Genomic DNA, 21,369 nt, shown 5'->3' with positions numbered 1-21,369 from the left:
CGCAGAGTTTTTTTGCCCACGGTGCTCAAAGGCCGTGGCCGAAAAACGCAGCAAAAAACATGGCATAGAGAGCGCAGGCAGGTCAAAATCTGCCTCAAAATACCTGGAGGAAATTTGAGCCCGATTTTTCCGCTTACAGAAAACGTGTGAACAGGGTCTAAGGGGTTTTCCCCTGACGTGTGATTATAAGGGTCTGACCCCAGGAAAACCCATTCAGCTGGACAGAGCAGAAGAAGTATTGGGGGGCTTTGGTTTTTAAGACGGTTTTCTACAAAGGCAAGAATCACCTCTCCGCATGATTGGTCAGTAATGTATGATCGCTGGGACCCCCACTGATCACTAGGTCCCCCATTCTTCCCTACTGCAAAACCGCGGTGAGGAGAAGTTTGTGTGGAGCGGCGGTAGAGCAGGTGCTATACAGAGATTATGGGGTGCAGAGCGCTAAATTTGGAAACCCTATAGTGATTGGTGGGGCCCCCCGTGATCACACATATATCACCTGTCCTGTGGATAGGGCATAAATACATTTTGTGGAAAAGCCCATCTTCGGCCGTCCGTGTGACACTAAATGGAATCTACGCCAGCCGGGAACTGTCATCGATTCCCGCTATCATTTGTGCCAGTTTCTGGCGTCAATTGTAGTGAATGCGTGGGGCCGGGCCATGGGTGACCCCCATTTCTACACCAGAAAACAGACGTAGGAGCATTGTGAACTCCCCCGGTAGTAGGTAAGCGTTGCCCCTAGTTAGGGACTTGTCTATAATTTGAAGACTACACTAGTACATCGGCTTTGGTTACTTTATTTCCAGCCGTTTTCCCCATCAGGACGTCTCTGAGCGGCAGTAATTGTTGACACCCGATCGTTCTCTGTCAGCGCAGCTGCTCATTCTCCTCGTCCTAATCCATCTCTCGCTCTGAGAACTACTGAGCTTGTAATGAATATGCCACGTCTTCCATAAAGACACACAGCTGTCTGCGGGAGAAATCCGACATATTAGTATATAGTCACTTCCAATTGCAGAAAATATAGATTGTGATGTCACCGCTTAATTAGAAAACAGTTGGAGACGTCTTGATGGATCGCAACGTCTAATGATTCTGATTGATTGAGTAACATTGGATCCATCCATCACGCAAATTATTACCAGAAGATACTCAGATGACAGACGAATCCTGGAAATTGTCTTCCGATGCCAGGGTTACCCTACACGTCTGACTCTTGGTGCACGGAATTGAGCTGCCGTTAGATCCTGTCTGGTGAGCGGATCCAGAATTAAAGTGCGTAGCGTCAGTAATGTGATGGGTTATTAAATGTACAATGTCTTCTGTGTAAATAATGTGCAACAATGTCATTATAAAAAAGTAACAAACATTCTGATGAATCGGCAAAGATTGGGTTAATAATGCCGGCTGAGATAGGGTGCTGACACAATGTGACGGCCGCTTCTCTCTTTCTCTGCTGTTATCATAGGGACAATCCAGCGTTGAGTCCCATCTGACAGTCCGGTTGCTAGGGATACATTGTAACAACCACAGGCTTTTCAATGCGGTTGTCAAGCAGCGAGTCCCTATCAACCAGTCTGTCTCAGATCACTCTTTCATATTTACCAAAATGTCATTACAAAATTACAAAAATGCCCAAAAAAACAACATGTAAACATGTCCATTCCTAATGCCATCAGGTTTGTCTGACGGTTCCGCACATGTCAGGTATGTTGGCGTGTGTGCACTAGGTCTTAGCTCGAGGCAGAATTGTCACCAAACCGGGGACACGGAAAGAGCGAGGAAGCTGCACAGGACCCACACCGCACACTGATGCTACAATAACAGAACGGCCGTACCCGAGCCGCAAGGTATAGGGGGAGGCCGCGTGACGAGGGGAAGAGGAAGGGGAGGAGCTGAGGGACACAGGGCTGGGTTAGACGGCGCTCTGTTTGAGCGCCAGTCTAGACAGAAGCAGCAAGCGGAGCAGTTGTCCCGCGCACCCTCCCTTTATTTCTGGTGTTCGTTTTCATTTTGGTTTCAGTTCATTTCTAGGGTGGCGGTGGTTCAATTTTTCTTGAAATTTTATTTTTAGTCTTATTCTAGTCCGGTGTCACGGCAGTTTGGTGGGTTTGGGGGTCCTTGGAGTTGGTTAAATTTGGTGGGGGAGGGAATTATAGTAGGGATGGTCCCTCCCAAATTATGTTATGGGGGATCTGGTTTGTTTGGGCTCCTGCTGGGTGGGGTCCCGAAGAGTAAATACATGTGACTTTTTAGCCACCTGCGGTTGGTCACGGTGCCCCTGAGCCTGTGTTTTGGACGGCTGGGGGTAAAATTAGAGTTTTATGGGCAGAGTGGCGCCAGATCCTCCTCTATGAGCTTCAAGGACCTCCTTTCCCAACTTTTCTGAGGGGTGAATGGTTTTCACGTGAATGGGGTTTGCGTAAAAAGGTTACAATTTGTGGTTATTTAATTTTGTATATTTATTTTGTATGTTATTTAATGAATTGTTTTTTGTTGTTTGTTAATAAAATCTCCTCGGTGGCCAATTCATTCCAAGCAAAAGTCTCTGTGTTTTATTGGTCTAATTAGTGCTGATGGTAAGTCGGAGACATAGGGGGGGGTGAATTGCAAAATATAAAGTAAGACAGGACCGACCTCCATTATCCCTTGTCATGTATTTTATGACGATTGAATTTAGTAGGACAATATTCAAGGCGTGATCTGATAAATGTCCCATGCAGCGATGCCTGACCTCCGATATGACGACTGTATCCTCTAATAAATCCTTTGACTTGTCATAGTCATATGTCAGAAGTTTAGATCAGGGGGGTCCGGGCATGGCCCATCGCCCAGGTCCAGGCTCATAGAAATTAATGCACGTGGCCATGTGCACGGCCCGCGATTTGTGGGCGGCCCGCGGGAGATACTCCGCGCCAGTCCGACCCTAAAATCATGGGCGTGCAAATGGCTACAGTCGTGTGCATGAGGCCTAAGTCTATCATTAAAATGAAGCCTGCATTAAACAGAATACAGCCGGTCATGGGCTCATGTCTTATATTAATGATACTGACCCTTATTTGGGTCAATACGGCGCATGATATTTTTGCATTCCACGTTTTTATGGCAATATACTGTATAATCGCTTTCTGTATTGCCTGCAGTGAGTTTATGAACGCGCTTTACCGTGTGTTTTCGTCGGCAGTCTTCAGAATACAATCATTCATTTTTTTCATACGGCTGACATAATAAGACACATGTATTTTTTTTATGTATTTTTAACTTTTTATTATTTGTATTTTTGTACTTGTGGGTTTGGTCTAATGTTGTATTTATAAGATACCTGTTAATTGAAGTCATGGACCGGAAGAAGCCGAAACAGCAAAACTGTACTCGGGCGTTTGGTGTGACTGTGTTTCTATTCTACTTATGTTTTTCTCTGAGGGTGCGTTCACATGGCATATTTTCTACCGTTTTTCTGGCCGTAAACGCTCTGAAAAAATTCTAAAAATACTGAGGCTGAACGCCTCCAAATATCTGCCCATTGATTTAAATGGGAAAACCGGCGGTTCATTCCGGTGAGTCGTTTTTTTACACGGCTGTTTAAAAAAACGGCCCGTAAAAAAAGCCACGTAAAAAGAAATGCATGTCACTTCTTGAGCCGTTGTTTGAGCCGTTTTTTATTGGCTCAATAGAAAAAGAGCTGTAAAAAACGCAGCAAAAAACGCAGCAAAAAAGGCCTGATGCATAAAAACGGCTGAAAATCAGGGACTGTTTTCCCTTGAACACTTCTCCGTATTTTACAGCCGTTTTTTGTTAAGCGTGTGAACATAAGCTTTTGTGAGTATAATAAATCTACCTGCGGAGAAATAAGAGTGTCCGTCAGACCTCGCCATCGGAGGCCAATATTTCCTTTTCTCGTTTAGAGGGACCGCGTTACTACAGAGCCATGAAGTAGATCGCTAATCCATAACAACCGTCATTCATGTTGTGATACTTACTCTTTAGGCTCTGTTCACATTGAGTTTTCTTGCAGGCAGAAAAATCTGCCTCAAAATTCCTTCGCGCTTTCTCTGCCTCCCATTGATTTCAATGGGAGGTCAGAGGCGGAACCGCGGCAAGAAAGAGTATGCAACTTTCTTTTTTTTTACTGCGAGCGTCTAATAACCGCTGCAGAAAAAAATGCATTGAAATCAATGGGAGGCAATTTCGATCAACTTTTTGCCGCTGATTCCGATGCAGTCAAAATCAGCGTTAAAAAAAACTCTGTGTGCACGCGGCCTTATTGTGGAGAAGTTGAATATTGAAGTTGGATCCTTTGTCCTAATTTTTGGAGATTACCTTGGGCTGGGCAGGTCCTGGTTCTTGATTTATGCCGTTATTGTAGAAGACGACCTACTTATTGTTGCTGTGCTCAGGTGCGAGGCAGACAGTCACTTTAGTATTTTTATTTGATGTCTTTTATTAATGATCGCTGTCTTTTATTAATCATACTGTCCTGTATTTGGGTCAATACGGGCATGACATTTTAAGTTCTCCTATCCTAATGGGCATTGAAGAGCATTCGTACCATAGAGTCAGTAAGAGGGAGGCAGATAAGGTTGGCACGATGCCATAAGCAGAGTATTTCCTCCGTTCACTGCCATGCTGACTCCGTTCATAGGGCCCTGGTGTATGTGTGAGCTCAAAGAGGGGCTGAAGACGGAGAGGGAGAAACCATGCTGGGTCCGAGGAGGATATTATACTGCCGTGTTCTTCAACCAGAGGCTCCAACTGTTACAGTCAAACCGGCGTTCAGATTCGATTTAGGTCGAATAAATTATTTGTGAATCAAAAGCGCCCCTGAAAGCCGTGTTTTCTAGGACTGTATCCCACCGCTTTCAGACTCTTTAATGCCAAGAAGTAGAGCGCTCACATATATGGCTATGGGTAAATGGACAGTAGCCGGTGGTATGATTTATTTATGCTTTTTCCAAATTAAAAAAAGGTCAAAAAATGATCCCTTTTTGGTGGCAGATTGCGGCCGGTGTGTATATACACATAGTGGTATCAGGAGAACCAATGGCTTTTTAACAAGCAATGAAAAAATGATTCATTTTTGAGGAGTAGAAAAAAAATCTATATATTATCCAGCTCTTCCACCGCCACTGCTACATGTGCCAGTGACAGCGTGCGTGATCATCCTGGAAAGTCAAGACGCAATGGCTTTTTAGTCTATTTTTTTATTTTAATTGTCACTTGGACACAAACTGATGTATACCAAAGCTGTATAATTGCTTGATGCGGAGCAAGAATCTAATTTTTGGTGGAACCATTAGGGTATGTTCACACGGCTTATTTACGGACGTAATTCGGTCGTTTTACGCCTCGATTTACGTCCGAAAATGCGGATCGATAGCGTTGGCAAACATCTGCCCATTCATTAGAATGGGTCTTACGATGTTCTGTGCACACGGTCATTTTTTTTATGCCCCGCTGTCAAAAGGCGGGGCGTAAAAAAGACGCCCGCGTCAAAGAAGTGCCTGTCACTTCTTCAGACGTAAATGGAGCCGTTTTCCATGGACTCCATGGAAAACCAGCTCCATTTAACGTCCGTAATGGACGCAGCAAAAAGCGCCTCAACATGCCATTACGGCTGAATTTACGGTGCTGTTTTCTCCTGAAAGCAGCCCCGTAATTTCAGCCGTTACGGACGCTGCCGTGTGAACATACCCGTAGATATGTGTAAAACAATGAGTGACGTCACTTCCGTGATGTCTATTTCAGAAGGCGGCGGCACGTTTTCACCACCAGGATTAATATTATTGAAGAAAATTTCTGAATCATGTGATGAAGATTGGTAATTTACAAATTAACGTAACAATCGTATAGTTGCAGCAGCACTCACTCACAGCAATGGCTGCCAGTATAACTAACACACAGACACTGACTGACTCCTATCTCTCTAAAATCTATCTCTCTATAGCAAATTATTGTAAATCTAACTATCTATTCTCTTCTCATCACAATGAAACACACTCCCTTACACTAATACACCATCTATCTGTATTCTGTGTTTTACTATCTCTCACTCTCTGTCTGACGTCCTCTCTTTCCTCTCTGCATCCCCACAAAGCAGCAGCTTTTCCTGGTTGGGCTATTTATAGTGGCTATGACTCATATAACTGTCATCAGTGACTCACACCTATACCCCTTATGATTGGCTGTGCTTGCTGCTTGCAAGGCATTATGGGAAAAGCCCAAAGTTGCACAAAGTGAGAGAACACCTAAGAATAAGAACTTTGACCCATTTGTTTAGGACATTGGTGAGACTCCCAGCTCCTGGGACCTCCATTAATGGGACCTTAAATGTCGAGTAATGGTATAATTGGGGCCGTAGAACAATGGCGGCCTGACACATCAAAGAAACAATAAGGACCAAGTCTGCTATATATCATGTCTAATATATCCCCTTAAGTAATTATTTGGGCACTTCATGTCACCAAGACACTGTATGCAAAATCAAAGGGAGAGAAAATAACCGGCACTGCTGCAGCTCTTGGAGCACCACAAGTCCCAGCACCAGGCACGGAGCACGAGGCTCAAGAGGATTCACATCAATCAACAACAGGTGCTGCTCAGTGATGTGTAAGAGAAGGACTTGAAATGCACTGAAGAAAAATAAATTCCACGGCACCCGCCATGCAGGTTAATGCACTCTTCTCTAATTAGGAAAGAGAAGTCAGCGCGGATGTGGAGCACAAGCCTAAGGCAACGGCCGTAATCTTCCACATCTGTGCTTGCCTAATTAAAGAAGAAGAACTGTATGGTGAGTGCCGTAGAATTTATTTATCTTCAGTTCCCTTGGGCACAGTATAATGGTATTTATTTTAGCACTACACACGGGACGGATACGCTGCGTAAAAGCACGCAGCGTATCCATCCTGCGCGCTGCATGGGATTCCGGACGAAAAACTGCACCAAGCTGTGGTGCAGTTTTTCGCCCAGAATATCCGCTGCGGAAAACTGCGTTTACGCAAATACAATTGACATCCTGCGGAATAAATTTCCGCACCTCAGGTCAATTTCTGCTCAGTATTTACGCAGCGGGTGGATGAGGTTTGTTCAGTCTCCTCCACTTTACTGCTACTGTATTCTGCTGCGTATTTTCCGTCCGCAAAATTCCGGATGGAAAATACGCAGCAATTTCTGCAATTACACGTGGACAAGCCCTATAGCATTATTATTTTGGTATTTAGTATGGTGGTTATGTGTCACTGTATTTTATAGGCAGTATATAGAGCTGGGCACTGTATGGTGCTATTATACACCGCGTTCCAAATTATTATGCAAATGTTATTTTTCGCTGATTTTCCTAAATAGTCGATGCAAATGACAGTCGGTATAATCTTCAAGCATCAACCGTTAGAGGATAATGCAAACTTTATTGAACAAATCTCCGAATGATAACAGATTTTTTTTGCTTCACATTATTATACACAACAGAGATCAGAACATTGTACAGGTTGTAAAGAGAAGTAAAATGGTCATTTGTTGAATTTGCAGCATCAGGAGGTCATATTTACAGAAATCACAAGCTCTTTCAATCAAAAAAAACGTAACAGGCCAAGTTACATGTTACACAGGACCCTTCTCTGATATCACCTGCACAGCACAAGTTACATGTTACACAGGACCCTCCTCTGATATCACCTGCACAGGACAAGTTACATGTTACACAGGACCCTTCTCTGATATCACCTGCACAGGACAAGTTACATGTTACACAGGACCCTTCTCTGATATCACCTGCACAGCACAAGTTACATGTTACACAGGACCCTTCTCTGATATCACCTGCACAGCACAAGTTACATGTTACACAGGACCCTCCTCTGATATCACCTGCACAGGACAAGTTACATGTTACACAGGACCCTCCTCTGATATCACCTGCACAGGACAAGTTACATGTTACACAGGACCCTTCTCTGATATCACCTGCACAGCACAAGTTACATGTTACACAGGACCCTTCTCTGATATCACCTGCACAGCACAAGTTACATGTTACACAGGACCCTCCTCTGATATCACCTGCACAGGACAAGTTACATGTTACACAGGACCCTTCTCTGATATCACCTGCACAGCACAAGTTACATGTTACACAGGACCCTCCTCTGATATCACCTGCACAGGACAAGTTACATGTTACACAGGACCCTCCTCTGATATCACCTGCACAGCACAAGTTACATGTTACACAGGACCCTTCTCTGATATCACCTGCACAGCACAAGTTACATGTTACACAGGACCCTCCTCTGATATCACCTGCACAGGACAAGTTACATGTTACACAGGACCCTTCTCTGATATCACCTGCACAGCACAAGTTACATGTTACACAGGACCCTCCTCTGATATCACCTGCACAGGACAAGTTACATGTTACACAGGACCCTTCTCTGATATCACCTGCACAGGACAAGTTACATGTTACACAGGACCCTTCTCTGATATCACCTGCACAGCACAAGTTACATGTTACACAGGACCCTTCTCTGATATCACCTGCACAGCACAAGTTACATGTTACACAGGACCCTCCTCTGATATCACCTGCACAGGACAAGTTACATGTTACACAGGACCCTCCTCTGATATCACCTGCACAGGACAAGTTACATGTTACACAGGACCCTTCTCTGATATCACCTGCACAGCACAAGTTACATGTTACACAGGACCCTTCTCTGATATCACCTGCACAGCACAAGTTACATGTTACACAGGACCCTCCTCTGATATCACCTGCACAGGACAAGTTACATGTTACACAGGACCCTTCTCTGATATCACCTGCACAGCACAAGTTACATGTTACACAGGACCCTCCTCTGATATCACCTGCACAGGACAAGTTACATGTTACACAGGACCCTCCTCTGATATCACCTGCACAGCACAAGTTACATGTTACACAGGACCCTTCTCTGATATCACCTGCACAGCACAAGTTACATGTTACACAGGACCCTCCTCTGATATCACCTGCACAGGACAAGTTACATGTTACACAGGACCCTTCTCTGATATCACCTGCACAGCACAAGTTACATGTTACACAGGACCCTTCTCTGATATCACCTGCACAGCACAAGTTACATGTTACACAGGACCCTTCTCTGATATCACCTGCACAGCACAAGTTACATGTTACACAGGACCCTTCTCTGATATCACCTGCACAGCACAAGTTACATGTTACACAGGACCCTTCTCTGATATCACCTGCACAGCACAAGTTACATGTTACACAGGACCCTTCTCTGATATCACCTGCACAGCACAAGTTACATGTTACACAGGACCCTTCTCTGATATCACCTGCACAGGACAAGTTACATGTTACACAGGACCCTCCTCTGATATCACCTGCACAGCACAAGTTACATGTTACACAGGACCCTTCTCTGATATCACCTGCACAGCACAAGTTACATGTTACACAGGACCCTTCTCTCATATCACCTGCACAGCACAAGTTACATGTTACACAGGACCCTTCTCTGATATCACCTGCACAGCACAAGTTACATGTTACACAGGACCCTTCTCTGATATCACCTGCACAGCACAAGTTACATGTTACACAGGACCCTTCTCTGATATCACCTGCACAGCACAAGTTACATGTTACACAGGACCCTTCTCTGATATCACCTGCACAGCACAAGTTACATGTTACACAGGACCCTTCTCTGATATCACCTGCACAGCACAAATTACATGTTACACAGGACCCTTCTCTGATATCACCTGCACAGCACAAGTTACATGTTACACAGGACCCTCCTCTGATATCACCTGCACAGCACAAGTTACATGTTACACAGGACCCTCCTCTGATATCACCTGCACAGGACAAGTTACATGTTACACAGGACCCTTCTCTGATATCACCTGCACAGCACAAGTTACATGTTACACAGGACCCTTCTCTGATATCACCTGCACAGCACAAGTTACATGTTACACAGGACCCTTCTCTGATATCACCTGCACAGCACAAGTTACATGTTACACAGGACCCTCCTCTGATATCACCTGCACAGGACAAGTTACATGTTACACAGGACCCTTCTCTGATATCACCTGCACAGCACAAGTTACATGTTACACAGGACCCTTCTCTGATATCACCTGCACAGCACAAGTTACATGTTACACAGGACCCTTCTCTGATATCACCTGCACAGCACAAGTTACATGTTACACAGGACCCTTCTCTGATATCACCTGCACAGCACAAGTTACATGTTACACAGGACCCTTCTCTGATATCACCTGCACAGCACAAGTTACATGTTACACAGGACCCTCCTCTGATATCACCTGCACAGCACAAGTTACATGTTACACAGGACCCTCCTCTGATATCACCTGCACAGCACAAGTTACATGTTACACAGGACCCTTCTCTGATATCACCTGCACAGGACAAGTTACATGTTACACAGGACCCTTCTCTGATATCACCTGCACAGGACAAGTTACATGTTACACAGGACCCTTCTCTGATATCACCTGCACAGGACAAGTTACATGTTACACAGGACCCTCCTCTGATATCACCTGCACAGCACAAGTTACATGTTACACAGGACCCTCCTCTGATATCACCTGCACAGCACAAGTTACATGTTACACAGGACCTTTCTCTGATATCACCTGCACAGGACAAGTTACATGTTACACAGGACCCTCCTCTGATATCACCTGCACATCACAAGTTACATGTTACACAGGACCCTTCTCTGATATCACCTGCACAGGACAAGTTACATGTTACACAGGACCCTTCTCTGATATCACCTGCACAGCACAAGTTACATGTTACACAGGACCCTCCTCTGATATCACCTGCACAGCCCAAGTTACATGTTACACAGGACCCTCCTCTGATATCACCTGCACAGGACAAGTTACATGTTACACAGGACCCTCCTCTGATATCACCTGCACAGCACAAGTTACATGTTACACAGGACCCTTCTCTGATATCACCTGCACAGCACAAGTTACATGTTACACAGGACCCTCCTCTGATATCACCTGCACAGCCCAAGTTACATGTTACACAGGACCCTCCTCTGATATCACCTGCACAGCACAAGTTACATGTTACACAGGACCCTTCTCTGATATCACCTGCACAGCACAAGTTACATGTTACACAGGACCCTCCTCTGATATCACCTGCACAGGACAAGTTACATGTTACACAGGACCCTTCTCTGATATCACCTGCACAGCACAAGTTACATGTTACACAGGACCCTCCTCTGATATCACCTGCACAGCACAAGTTACATGTTACACAGGACCCTTCTCTGATATCACCTGCACAGCACAAGTTACATGTTACATAGGACCCTCCTCTGATATCACCTGCACAGGACAAGTTACATGTTACACAGGACCCTTCTCTGATATCACCTGCACAGCACAAGTTACATGTTACACAGGACCCTTCTCTGATATCACCTGCACAGGACAAGTTACATGTTACACAGGACCCTTCTCTGATATCACCTGCACAGGACAAGTTACATGTTACACAGGACCCTCCTCTGATATCACCTGCACATCACAAGTTACATGTTACACAGGACCCTTCTCTGATATCACCTGCACAGGACAAGTTACATGTTACACAGGACCCTTCTCTGATATCACCTGCACAGCACAAGTTACATGTTACACAGGACCCTCCTCTGATATCACCTGCACAGCCCAAGTTACATGTTACACAGGACCCTCCTCTGATATCACCTGCACAGCACAAGTTACATGTTACACAGGACCCTTCTCTGATATCACCTGCACAGCACAAGTTACATGTTACACAGGACCCTCCTCTGATATCACCTGCACAGGACAAGTTACATGTTACACAGGACCCTTCTCTGATATCACCTGCACAGCACAAGTTACATGTTACACAGGACCCTCCTCTGATATCACCTGCACAGCACAAGTTACATGTTACACAGGACCCTTCTCTGATATCACCTGCACAGCACAAGTTACATGTTACATAGGACCCTTCTCTGATATCACCTGCACAGGACAAGTTACAAGTTACACAGGACCCTCCTCTGATATCACCTGCACAGGACAAGTTACATGTTACACAGGACCCTTCTCTGATATCACCTGCACAGCACAAGTTACATGTTACACAGGACCCTTCTCTGATATCACCTGCACAGGACAAGTTACATGTTACACAGGACCCTTCTCTGATATCACCTGCACAGGACAAGTTACATGTTACACAGGACCCTCCTCTGATATCACCTGCACAGCACAAGTTACATGTTACACAGGACCCTTCTCTGATATCACCTGCACAGGACAAGTTACATGTTACACAGGACCCTTCTCTGATATCACCTGCACAGCACAAGTTACATGTTACACAGGACCCTTCTCTGATATCACCTGCACAGCACAAGTTACATGTTACACAGGACCCTTCTCTGATATCACCTGCACAGGACAAGTTACATGTTACACAGGACCCTTCTCTGATATCACCTGCACAGCACAAGTTACATGTTACACATGACCCTTCTCTGATATCACCTGCACAGGACAAGTTACATGTAACACAGGACCCTTCTCTGATATCACCTGCACAGCACAAGTTACATGTTACACAGGACCCTTCTCTGATATCACCTGCACAGGACAAGTTACATGTTACACAGGACCCTTCTCTGATATCACCTGCACAGCACAAGTTACATGTTACACAGGACCCTTCTCTGATATCACCTGCACAGCACAAGTTACATGTTACACAGGACCCTTCTCTGATATCACCTGCACAGGACAAGTTACATGTTACACAGGACCCTTCTCTGATATCACCTGCACAGGACAAGTTACATGTTACACAGGACCCTTCTCTGATATCACCTGCACAGCACAAGTTACATGTTACACAGGACCCTTCTCTGATATCACCTGCACAGCACAAGTTACATGTTACACAGGACCCTCCTCTGATATCACCTGCACAGCACAAGTTACATGTTACACAGGACCCTCCTCTGATATCACCTGCACAGCACAAGTTACATGTTACACAGGACCCTTCTCTGATATCACCTGCACAGCACAAGTTACATGTTACACAGGACCCTTCTCTGATATCACCTGCACAGCACAAGTTACATGTCACACAGGACCCTCCTCTGATATCACCTGCACAGCACAAGTTACATGTTACACAGGACCCTTCTCTGATATCACCTGCACAGCACAAGTTACATGTTACACAGCACCCTCCTCTGATATCACCTGCACAGCACAAGTTACATGTTACACAGGACCCTTCTCTGATATCACCTGCACAGCACAAGTTACATGTTACACAGGACCCTTCTCTGATATCACCTGCACAGGACAAGTTACATGTTACACAGGACCCTTCTCTGATATCACCTGCACAGGACAAGTTACATGTTACACAGGACCCTCCTCTGATATCACCTGTACAGCACAAGTTACATGTTACACAGGACCCTCCTCTGATATCACCTGCACAACACAAGTTACATGTTACACAGGACCCTTCTCTGATATCACCTGCACAGCACAAGTTACATGTTACACAGGACCCTCCTCTGATATCACCTGCACAGCACAAGTTACATGTTACACAGGACCCTTCTCTGATATCACCTGCACAGCACAAGTTACATGTTACACAGGACCCTCCTCTGATATCACCTGCACAGGACAAGTTACATGTTACACAGGACCCTTCTCTGATATCACCTGCACAGCACAAGTTACATGTTACACAGGACCCTTCTCTGATATCACCTGCACAGCACAAGTTACATGTTACACAGGACCCTTCTCTGATATCACCTGCACAGCACAAGTTACATGTTACACAGGACCCTTCTCTGATATCACCTGCACAGCACAAGTTACATGTTACACAGGACCCTTCTCTGATATCACCTGCACAGCACAAGTTACATGTTACACAGGACCCTTCTCTGATATCACCTGCACAGCACAAGTTACATGTCACACAGGACCCTCCTCTGATATCACCTGCACAGCACAAGTTACATGTTACACAGGACCCTTCTCTGATATCACCTGCACAGCACAAGTTACATGTTACACAGCACCCTCCTCTGATATCACCTGCACAGCACAAGTTACATGTTACACAGGACCCTTCTCTGATATCACCTGCACAGCACAAGTTACATGTTACACAGGACCCTTCTCTGATATCACCTGCACAGGACAAGTTACATGTTACACAGGACCCTTCTCTGATATCACCTGCACAGGACAAGTTACATGTTACACAGGACCCTCCTCTGATATCACCTGTACAGCACAAGTTACATGTTACACAGGACCCTCCTCTGATATCACCTGCACAACACAAGTTACATGTTACACAGGACCCTTCTCTGATATCACCTGCACAGCACAAGTTACATGTTACACAGGACCCTCCTCTGATATCACCTGCACAGCACAAGTTACATGTTACACAGGACCCTTCTCTGATATCACCTGCACAGCACAAGTTACATGTTACACAGGACCCTCCTCTGATATCACCTGCACAGGACAAGTTACATGTTACACAGGACCCTTCTCTGATATCACCTGCACAGCACAAGTTACATGTTACACAGGACCCTTCTCTGATATCACCTGCACAGCACAAGTTACATGTTACACAGGACCCTTCTCTGATATCACCTGCACAGCACAAGTTACATGTTACACAGGACCCTTCTCTGATATCACCTGCACAGCACAAGTTACATGTTACACAGGACCCTTCTCTGATATCACCTGCACAGCACAAGTTACATGTTACACAGGACCCTTCTCTGATATCATCTGCACAGGACAAGTTACATGTTACACAGGACCCTTCTCTAATATCACCTGCACAGCACAAGTTACATGTTACACGGGACCCTTCTCTGATATCACCTGCACAGCACAAGTTACATGTTACACAGGACCCTCCTCTGATATCACCTGCACAGCACAAGTTACATGTTACACAGGACCCTTCTCTGATATCACCTGCACAGCACAAGTTACATGTTACACAGGACCCTTCTCTGATATCACCTGCACAGCACAAGTTACATGTTACACAGGACCCTTCTCTGATATCACCTGCACAGCACAAGTTACATGTTACACAGGACCCTTCTCTGATATCACCTGCACAGGACAAGTTACATGTTACACAGGACCCTTCTCTGATATCACCTGCACAGCACAAGTTACATGTTACACAGGACCCTTCTCTGATATCACCTGCACAGCACAAGTTACATGTTACACAGGACCCTTCTCTGATATCACCTGCACAGGACAAGTTACATGTTACACAGGACCCTTCTCTGATATCACCTGCACAGCACAAGTTACATGTTACACAGGACCCTTCTCTGATATCACCTGCACAGCACAAGTTACATGTTACACAGGACCCTTCTCTGATATCACCTGCACAGCACAAGTTACATGTTACACAGGACCCTTCTCTGATATCACCTGCACAGCACAAGTTACATGTTACACAGGACCCTTCTCTGATATCATCTGCACAGGACAAGTTACATGTTACACAGGACCCTTCTCTGATATCACCTGCACAGCACAAGTTACATGTTACACAGGACCCTTCTCTGATATCACCCGCACAGCACAAGTTACATGTTACACAGGACCCTTCTCTGATATCACCCGCACAGCACAAGTTACATGTTACACAGGACCCTTCTCTGATATCACCTGCACAGGACTAGTTACATGTTACACAGGACCCTTCTCTGATATCACCTGCACAGCACAAGTTACATGTTACACAGGACCCTTCTCTGATATCACCTGCACAGGACTAGTTACATGTTACACAGGACCCTTCTCTGATATCACCTGCACAGCACAAGTTACATGTTACACAGGACCCTTCTCTGATATCACCTGCACAGCACAAGTTACATGTTACACAGGACCCTCCTCTGATATCACCTGCACAGCACAAGTTACATGTTACACAGGACCCTTCTCTGATATCACCTGCACAGCACAAGTTACATGTTACACAGGACCCTTCTCTGATATCACCTGCACAGCACAAGTTACATGTTACACAGGACCCTCCTCTGATATCACCTGCACAGGACAAGTTACATGTTACACAGGACCCTTCTCTGATATCACCTGCACAGCACAAGTTACATGTTACACAGGACCCTTCTCTGATATCACCTGCACAGCACAAGTTACATGTAACATAGGACCCTTCTCTGATATCACCTGCACAGCACAAGTTACATGTTACACAGGACCCTTCTCTGATATCACCTGCACAGGACAAGTTACATGTTACACAGGACCCTCCTCTGATATCACCTGCACAGCACAAGTTACATGTTACACAGGACCCTCCTCTGATATCACCTGCACAGCACAAGTTACATGTTACACAGGACCCTCCTCTGATATCACCTGCACAGCACAAGTTACATGTTACACAGGACCCTTCTCTGATATCACCTGCACAGCACAAGTTACATGTTACACAGGACCCTTCTCTGATATCACCTGCACAGCACAAGTTACATGTTACACAGGACCCTCCTCTGATATCACCTGCACAGGACAAGTTACATGTTACACAGGACCCTTCTCTGATATCACCTGCACAGCACAAGTTACATGTTACACAGGACCCTTCTCTGATATCACCTGCACAGGACAAGTTACATGTTACACAGGACCCTTCTCTGATATCACCTGCACAGGACAAGTTACATGTTACACAGGACCCTTCTCTGATATCACCTGCACAGCACAAGTTACATGTTACACAGGACCCTCCTCTGATATCACCTGCACAGGACAAGTTACATGTTACACAGGACCCTCCTCTGATATCACCTGCACAGCACAAGTTACATGTTACACAGGACCCTCCTCTGATATCACCTGCACAGCACAAGTTACATGTTACACAGGACCCTTCTCTGATATCACCTGCACAGCACAAGTTACATGTTACACAGGACCCTTCTCTGATATCACCTGCACAGCACAAGTTACATGTTACACAGGACCCTCCTCTGATATCACCTGCACAGGACAAGTTACATGTTACACAGGACCCTTCTCTGATATCACCTGCACAGCACAAGTTACATGTTACACAGGACCCTTCTCTGATATCACCTGCACAGGACAAGTTACATGTTACACAGGACCCTTCTCTGATATCACCTGCACAGGACAAGTTACATGTTACACAGGACCCTTCTCTGATATCACCTGCACAGCACAAGTTACATGTTACACAGGACCCTCCTCTGATATCACCTGCACAGGACAAGTTACATGTTACACAGGACCCTTCTCTGATATCACCTGCACAGCACAAGTTACATGTTACACAGGACCCTTCTCTGATATCACCTGCACAGCACAAGTTACATGTTACACAGGACCCTTCTCTGATATCACCTGCACAGCACAAGTTACATGTTACACAGGACCCTTCTCTGATATCACCTGCACAGGACAAGTTACATGTTACACAGGACCCTTCTCTGATATCACCTGCACAGGACAAGTTACATGTTACACAGGACCCTTCTCTGATATCACCTGCACAGCACAAGTTACATGTTACACAGGACCCTTCTCTGATATCACCTGCACAGGACAAGTTACATGTTACACAGGACCCTCCTCTGATATCACCTGCACAGCACAAGTTACATGTTACACAGGACCCTCCTCTGATATCACCTGCACAGGACAAGTTACATGTTACACAGGACCCTCCTCTGATATCACCTGCACAGGACAAGTTACATGTTACACAGGACCCTTCTCTGATATCACCTGCACAGGACAAGTTACATGTTACACAGGACCCTTCTCTGATATCACCTGCACAGGACAAGTTACATGTTACACAGGACCCTTCTCTGATATCACCTGCACAGGACAAGTTACATGTTACACAGGACCCTCCTCTGATATCACCTGCACAGCACAAGTTACATGTTACACAGGACCCTTCTCTGATATCACCTGCACAGGACAAGTTACATGTTACACAGGACCCTTCTCTGATATCACCTGCACAGCACAAGTTACATGTTACACAGGACCCTCCTCTGATATCACCTGCACAGCACAAGTTACATGTTACACAGGACCCTTCTCTGATATCACCTGCACAGCACAAGTTACATGTTACACAGGACCCTCCTCTGATATCACCTGCACAGGACAAGTTACATGTTACACAAGACCCTTCTCTGATATCACCTGCACAGCACAAGTTACATGTTACACAGGACCCTCCTCTGATATCACCTGCACAGCCCAAGTTACATGTTACACAGGACCCTCCTCTGATATCACCAGCACAGCACAAGTTACATGTTACACAGGACCCTTCTCTGATATCACCTGCACAGCACAAGTTACATGTTACACAGGACCCTCCTCTGATATCACCTGCACAGCACAAGTTACATGTTACACAGGACCCTCCTCTGATATCACCTGCACAGGACAAGTTACATGTTACACAGGACCCTTCTCTGATATCACCTGCACAGCACAAGTTACATGTTACACAGGACCCTCCTCTGATATCACCTGCACAGCACAAGTTACATGTTACACAGGACCCTTCTCTGATATCACCTGCACAGCACAAGTTACATGTTACACAGGACCCTCCTCTGATATCACCTGCACAGGACAAGTTACATGTTACACAGGACCCTTCTCTGATATCACCTGCACAGCACAAGTTACATGTTACACAGGACCCTCCTCTGATATCACCTTCACAGCACAAGTTACATGTTACACAGGACCCTTCTCTGATATCACCTGCACAGCACAAGTTACATGTTACACAGGACACTTCTCTGATATCACCTGCACAGGACAAGTTACATGTTACACAGGACCCTTCTCTGATATCACCTGCACAGGACAAGTTACATGTTACACAGGACCCTCCTCTGATATCACCTGCACAGCACAAGTTACATGTTACACAGGACCCTCCTCTGATATCACCTGCACAGCACAAGTTACATGTTACACAGGACCCTTCTCTGATATCACCTGCACAGGACAAGTTACATGTTACACAGGACCCTTCTCTGATATCACCTGCACAGCACAAGTTACATGTTACACAGGACCCTTCTCTGATATCACCTGCACAGCACAAGTTACATGTTACACAGGACCCTTCTCTGATATCACCTGCACAGGACAAGTTACATGTTACACAGGACCCTTCTCTGATATCACCTGCACAGCACAAGTTACATGTTACACAGGACCCTTCTCTGATATCACCTGCACAGGACAAGTTACATGTTACACAGGACCCTCCTCTGATATCACCTGCACAGCACAAGTTACATGTTACACAGGACCCTCCTCTGATATCACCTGCACAGCACAAGTTACATGTTACACAGGACCCTTCTCTGATATCACCTGCACAGGACAAGTTACATGTTACACAGGACCCTCCTCTGATATCACCTGCACAGCACAAGTTACATGTTACACAGGACCCTTCTCTGATATCACCTGCACAGCACAAGTTACATGTTACACATGACCCTTCTCTGATATCACCTGCACAGGACAAGTTACATGTAACACAGGACCCTTCTCTGATATCACCTGCACAGCACAAGTTACATGTTACACAGGACCCTTCTCTGATATCACCTGCACAGGACAAGTTACATGTTACACAGGACCCTTCTCTGATATCACCTGCACAGCACAAGTTACATGTTACACAGGACCCTCCTCTGATATCACCTGCACAGGACAAGTTACATGTTACACAGGACCCTTCTCTGATATCACCTGCACAGCACAAGTTACATGTTACACAGGACCCTCCTCTGATATCACCTGCACAGCACAAGTTACATGTTACACAGGACCCTCCTCTGATATCACCTGCACAGCACAAGTTACATGTTACACAGGACCCTTCTCTGATATCACCTGCACAGCACAAGTTACATGTTACACAGGACCCTTCTCTGATATCACCTGCACAGCACAAGTTACATGTTACACAGGACCCTCCTCTGATATCACCTGCACAGCACAAGTTACATGTTACACAGGACCCTCCTCTGATATCACCTGCACAGCACAAGTTACATGTTACACAGGACCCTTCTCTGATATCACCTGCACAGGACAAGTTACATGTTACACAGGACCCTCCTCTGATATCACCTGCACAGCACAAGTTACATGTTACACAGGTCCCTCCTCTGATATCACCTGCACAGCACAAGTTACATGTTACACAGGACCCTTCTCTGATATCACCTGCACAGCACAAGTTACATGTTACACAGGACCCTTCTCTGATATCACCTGCACAGCACAAGTTACATGTTACACAGGACCCTCCTCTGATATCACCTGCACAGCACAAGTTACATGTTACACAGGACCCTTCTCTGATATCACCTGCACAGCACAAGTTACATGTTACACAGGACCCTCCTCTGATATCACCTGCACAGGACAAGTTACATGTTACACAGGACCCTTCTCTGATATCACCTGCACAGCACAAGTTACATGTTACACAGGACCCTTCTCTGATATCACCTGCACAGCACAAGTTACATGTTACACAGGACCCTTCTCTGATATCACCTGCACAGCACAAGTTACATGTTACACAGGACCCTTCTCTGATATCACCTGCACAGGACAAGTTACATGTTACACAGGACCCTTCTCTGATATCACCTGCACAGCACAAGTTACATGTTACACAGGACCCTTCTCTGATATCACCTGCACAGCACAAGTTACATGTTACACAGGACCCTTCTCTGATATCACCTGCACAGGACAAGTTACATGTTACACAGGACCCTTCTCTGATATCACCTGCACAGCACAAGTTACATGTTACACAGGACCCTTCTCTGATATCACCTGCACAGCACAAGTTACATGTTACACAGGACCCTCCTCTGATATCACCTGCACAGGACAAGTTACATGTTACACAAGACCCTTCTCTGATATCACCTGCACAGCACAAGTTACATGTTACACAGGACCCTCCTCTGATATCACCTGCACAGCCCAAGTTACATGTTACACAGGACCCTCCTCTGATATCACCTGCACAGCACAAGTTACATGTTACACAGGACCCTTCTCTGATATCACCTGCACAGCACAAGTTACATGTTACACAGGACCCTCCTCTGATATCACCTGCACAGCACAAGT

At 45.6% G+C, this 21,369-nt stretch overlaps 1 long non-coding RNA gene across 1 annotated transcript in view; it reads right to left on the bottom strand.

The window, feature by feature from the left end:
* Window positions 1–813: 813 nt before the first annotated feature.
* The window catches only part of LOC142656154 (uncharacterized), a 79,434-nt gene continuing 58,878 nt past the window's right edge, over window positions 814–21,369 (bottom strand). Inside the window, exons 2-3 of the long non-coding RNA XR_012849592.1 lie at window positions 1,146–1,254; window positions 814–973 (exon numbers count right to left, since the gene is read on the bottom strand). This is a non-coding gene — a long non-coding RNA (uncharacterized LOC142656154). The remainder of the gene's footprint in view (window positions 974–1,145; window positions 1,255–21,369) is intronic.

The sequence above is a fragment of the Rhinoderma darwinii genome, chromosome 6 (assembly GCF_050947455.1).
Source record: "Rhinoderma darwinii isolate aRhiDar2 chromosome 6, aRhiDar2.hap1, whole genome shotgun sequence".
NCBI lineage: Eukaryota > Metazoa > Chordata > Amphibia > Anura > Rhinodermatidae > Rhinoderma > Rhinoderma darwinii.
The sequence above is the reverse complement of the archived record's forward strand: the minus strand, read 5'-3'. Positions and strand labels throughout refer to the sequence as shown.